The following is a 6,127-nucleotide window of genomic DNA, read 5'->3' as shown; positions in this document are numbered from 1 at the left end:
TGTCTTTTAAATAACAATTAAAAAGTCACAATTAAAAGGTCAATTAAGAAATCAATGAAGAAATCAGACTCACCCTCTCCCAATAATTACATTCCATCAAATGATCAAGTTATTTTTGTTACAAACAAATGCAAACCAATTATCATATTTTCATTGGCCATATCACAATATATTAAACATACAATTCTTATAAACCACTACCATACCCAATCTTATCAATAAGTTACATCAAATTCCAATATCCATTGCAATTAGGGCACAGACTGCATACTTTTGATATATTGATCCTAATTTTAGAAAGATGATAAAATCATTAATATCAATTATATCCCAACAATAATAACACTTTATTTTCATATAAGCATGATCACTCACCATACTCCCCATGAAAGAATCAAATATAAACAATTCATTTCCCTAAAAAACTTATCACATTCCAAAGCCAATTGACACATAATTCACAAAAAATAACTAAGATCCAGAGTTTCATTTAACCCATATGGTTCCATTGTTTTTAAAGTGAAAATCCAAAACGCTTCTCTGTTTAAGAAACGTTTAATTATATTCCCTCCCCTTAATGGAACTGCTATTTTTTCAATTGCCACAAATTTCAAACTAGATGCTGATCCATGATTCATTTTTGGCTATAGCATAGTCCATATTGCTATTGTGAATAGCAGCTTTATGTTCTGATATGCATATTTTTAATGTTCTCTTAGTTTGGCCTATATATGCTACCCCACAAGGACATTTGAGCATATAAATTACATGAGTAGAGTTGCAATTGATAAAATCCTGAATTTAGTATTTATGTCCTGAATGTGGATGTGTAAAATATTTAGTGGTGTTTTTGTATTAGAACAATGAGTGCATCTGCCACAAGGCTAATTCAATTTCAGTTAATCTTGTAACCAGTTCCCGCACGGCATAGGTGACCTGTACATCGAGGAAACAACTCTATCCTTTACATTGCTGCCACGCTTCAAATAAAATCTAGGAGTAGAGGTAGAAAAGGATTTTAGTTGAGGATCACATTCCAGCATCTTCCAATGTTTTAAAATTATTTGTTTAATAGTATTAGACAAATAATTGTTCAATTATGTACAAAAGTAATACCTTGTTCCCTTGACACTCTAGTTTTTGACGCTTCCAAAAGGGTTTCTTGTTTTAAAAGCTTCACTCTATTAAAAGCTGTTTTTATTGTATGACTTTTGTAACCCCTTAACTGAAACCGATTTTGTGGATCTATAGCTTTACATTCATAATCAGACTCATTGCCACATATTCTTTTAAGACATATGAATTGACCATAGGGTATATCTATCGTATATCAGTCAGTGGGATTTCGAAAAATTGACGTATTAAATGTACCATCAGTATTTATAGAGATTATCAAATCTAAAAAATGCAATTCAGTTTGACTATATACCATAGTGAATTTCAAAGTGGGATAAGTATTGTTAATATAATTGCTAAACACCATCAAATAATCTACAGAACCAGTCCATAGTAAAATTATATCATCAATATATCTTTTCCAAAAGTAAACATTTCGTAATAGTGGATTGAAGGAATCATCATCAATATATTGTTTTTCCCAATAGCCCAAATATAAATTTGCATAGTTTGGGGCAAATGACGAACCCATGGCTGTTCCCCGAGTTTGAAAATAATACTTGTTATTGAACAAGAAGTAATTGGACTTCAAGACGAATTCCAAACAAGAACAGATTGTGGAGGAGCTACACAATTGGAAAGTAACTTAATTACGTCTCGAGTCTCGGACAGATGGGAAGGTAAATCTTTAACGAGTTCATTAATAAAATAATCTACACATTGACTTAATGGCTAAGAGATGGACCCATTACCTGATACTAAGGGCCTACCAGGTGGTTTTATAGGATTCTTATGTATTTTTGGTAACGTGTAAAACAATGGTGTAGGAAATTCTACTTTCATGAACTCAAATTGATTTTTATTAATTAAGTTGCTTTCCAATGCATTTTGAAGGATAGTGTCCCTTTCTTGTTTTAATTGTACAATTGCAGCAACAGTTAATAATTTATAAAAGCCTGTATTATTTATTTGTCGCATTATTTCACAAACATAATCCTTAGTATTCTGAATAATAATAGCCCATCCTTTATCTGCAGATTTATTTATTATTTCATTATTTTCTCTCAAATCTTGAATAGCTTTTCTTTCCATTTGACTAAAATTGTGATATCTAGATGTTGGACATTTTTTTTTAATTCTAGCTATATCACTTTCCACTAATCTACTAAATGTACTTAACATTGCATTTTGTGTCCCTACTGGGAAAAAGTTGACTTTTTCTTAAATTTATCTAAAGGATTTGATTCAGTCACAATATGTTTTTTAGTATCAAAATAATGTATAAGATGCAATTGTTTAAAAAACGTATAACATTCCACTTTCAATTTAAATGCATTAAGGTCATTAGTTGGAACAAAAGATAAACCTTTACTTAAAACAGTCTCCTGTGTCTTATTCAAATTACAATCAGAGATATTAATTACCGCTTTCTTTGATCTTCTTGTCTTTTTTGGCCTCTTCCCCATTGTGGTTTTATTCTGTAGTGACTGCCTAAAAAATAACCTTGTTTTGGTGTTGAGGAAGAGTCACTCGTATGGTCCTGGTCACTGGAATCAACTTCATTGGTCGATGTTTGAAATTCTCGAAGGTTCCTGATACCATATTGTCCATTTCATGAATCACTGTCACTAGTTGAAAAGTGAAATTCTGAAGTTTGATGTAATCTCCCTCTTTGCTTATACTTATTGGGTTTGTAGTATCCCTCTCATATTTCTTCATTTTGAATAATTTCAAATCTTTTTCGTATTGATCAAAGTCTTTACCGATTTTTTGTTGGAAGAGTTCATATTCATTCACTTGTAACTTTCCTCGTAATTCTTAGTAGTGAAGATTGCGGCTCATGTTACTTTTTTGACAGCCGGAAGTCCTGCCCTCCCTCCATACCATAGACCCCACCTTTGAACCGGAACCCCTCTCTCCTTCCCAGTCTCCCCCTGGGTAACCTTTTGACCCTCACCTGTCAGCCATCTTGGATGATATCAGGCATTTTGGATGTCAGCCATCTTGGATGATATCGGCCATCTTGGATGTCAGCCATCTTGGATGATATCAGCCATTTTGGATGTCAGCCATCTTTGATGATATCGGCCATTTGTAAGGTCATAGGTCATCTGGTAAGATGGTAGCCATTTTGTTAGGATGACATCCATCATGGTGAGGGTCCAAGGGTACCTCACCCTGCTGGTGTGGAGGTGTAATGTTTAATAGCATAAACTGTGTTTTTTAAGGTTATATTGTTTTATAATACTGTCTTGGTAAATTAAAAATAAGAAAAAGTGTTAAATACATATATATATATATTAGGTTATAATGATTTATGATACTGTTTTAGTAAATAGAAAGAGAATGAGAAAAATAAAAGTTTTATATATTTTAGGTTATAATGTTTTATGATACTGGGTTAGTAAATTAAAAAATAAGAAAATAACAGTTTTAAATACTTATATATTTTTTAGGTTATATGTTTTATGAAAAGTTTTAAACGTGATGGAAAAAAAAAAAGTATTTACCCAGAGTGGGGTTTGAACCCAAGCAGACATACATCCATGGGCTTTTAGTTTATATGTTTAATGATTAGGCTTAGGATGAAACTGTGTTAGCAAAATTAAAAGGTAAGAAAAAATGAATTAAGAAATGTATAGACTTATTTATAATATATTGCATCTCATTACATATTTATAAATATATTTGTAAGCAAACACACATAAACACACATACATACCTACAGTGAGGGAAAAAAGTATATGATCCCCTGCTGATTTTGTACATTTGCCCACTGACAAAGAAATGATCAGTCTATAATTTTAATGGTAGGTGTATTTTAACAGTGAGAGACAGAATAACAACAAAAAAAACACATTTCAAAAAAGTTATGAATTGATTTGCATGTTAATGAGGGAAATAAGTATTTGACCCCTTCGACTTAGTACTTGGTGGCAAAACCCTTGTTGGCAATCACAGAGGTCAGACGTTTCTTGTAGTTGGCCACCAGTTTTGCACACATCTCAGGAGGGATTTTGTCCCACTCCTCTTTGCAGATCCTCTCCAAGTCATTAAGGTTTCGAGGCTGATGTTTGGCAACTCAAACCTTCAGCCCCCTCCACAGATTTTCTATGGGATTAAGGTCTGGAGACTGGCTAGGCCACTCCAGGACCTTAATGTGCTTCTTCTTGAGCCACTCCTTTGTTGCCTTGGCTGTGTGTTTTGGGTCATTGTCATGCTGGAATACCCATCCACGACCCATTTTCAATGCCCTGGGTGAGGGAAGGAGGTTCTCACCCAAGATTTGACAGTACATGGCCCCGTCCATCGTCCCTTTGATGCGGTGCAGTTGTCCTGTCCCCTTAGCAGAAAAACACCCCCAAAACATAATGTTTCCACCTCCATGTTTGACGGTTGGGATGGTGTTCTTGGGGTCATTCCTCCTCCTCCAAACATGGCGAGTTGAGTTGATGCCAAAGAGCTCAATTTTGGTTTCTCTGACCACAACACTTTCACCCAGTTCTCCTCTGAATCCTTCAGATGTTCATTGGCAAACTTCAGACGGGCCTGCACATGTGCTTTCTTGAGCAGGGGGACCTTGCGGGCGCTGCAGGATTTCAGTCCTTCATGGCGTAGTGTGTTACCAATTGTTTTCTTGGTGACTATGGTCCCAGCTGCCTTGAGATCATTAACAAGATCCTCCCGTGTAGTTCTGGGCTGATTCCTCACCGTTCTCATGATCATTGAAACTCCACGAGGTGAGATCTTGCATGGAGCCCCAGACCAAGGGAGACTGACAGTTATTTTGTGTTTCTTCCATTGGCGAATAATCACACCAACTGTTGTCACCTTCTCACCAAGCTGCTTGGTGATGGTCTTGTAAAACCATTCCAGCCTTGTGTAGGTCTAAAATCTTGTCCCTGACATCCTTGGACAGCTCTTTGGTCTTGGCCATGGTGGAGAGTTCGGAATCTGATTGATTGGTTGCTTCTGTGGACAGGTGTCTTTTATACAGGTAACGATCTGAGATTAGGAGCAGTCCCTTTAAGAGAGTGCTCCTAATCTCAGCTCGTTACCTGTATAAAAGACACCTGGGAGCCAGAAATCTTGCTGATTAATAGGGGATCAAATACTTATTTCCCTCATTAACATTATAATCAATTTATAACTTTTTTGAAATGCGTTTTTCTGGATTTTTTTGTTGTTATTCTGTCTCTCACTGTTAAAATACACCCACCATTAAAATTATAGACTGATCATTTCTTTGTCAGTGGGAAAACATACAAAATCAGCAGGGGATCAAATATTTTTTTCCCTCACTGTATATGACCCAAGACTGCATTCTACTAAACCCTGAAACCCTGAAAAATCACTTCAAACTCTGTTTTGTAAAATGGTTTATTTTACAGACACAGAAACAGATAGGCTCACCCTCAACATATTCCAACACTTACAAAAAGTATGATGTAAACTTAAAGGTTTACCAGTAGCACAGGGGTATTATTAAGCTTTTCATGCAACTTTTAGACACTTGTCTAATACAGAGCCAACAACTGCATTGACAGTGGGTAGCAGGGCTTAGACAATGCTGTGCGCTGGGATTTAACATGATTTTGTAGGCCAGGGCTTCAAAACTTTACCCCATTTAAGCATTGTTAAATTAGCCTCCAACCCCTAAAATGCTAAGACATGTTTTTTGTATCATAAACATTGTATTACTATATGCATTAATGTGGTTTATACTTTTAATTTAAGGTGTTAAACATAATGTTATCATATTTTAATTACAAATTAATATATACAAATAACAAATACTATATAATAATAATAATAATAATAATAATAATAATAATAATAATAATAATAATAATAATTTAAAAACATATTAAACAAAACTACGAATTGTATATCTGTTTGTTAGTGAATTTAGCCAGTTACTTAGCGCACTCGACATGCCCTGTCTGCAATCAGAAGCGTTACACTGTGTAGGCTGTGATTATTTAGCATTTGTTTAACATTACTACAAGCT

Source organism: Amia ocellicauda, chromosome 12, assembly GCF_036373705.1.
Source record: "Amia ocellicauda isolate fAmiCal2 chromosome 12, fAmiCal2.hap1, whole genome shotgun sequence".
In the NCBI taxonomy this organism is placed as follows: Eukaryota; Metazoa; Chordata; class Actinopteri; order Amiiformes; family Amiidae; genus Amia; species Amia ocellicauda.
Note: the sequence above shows the minus strand (reverse complement) of the source record.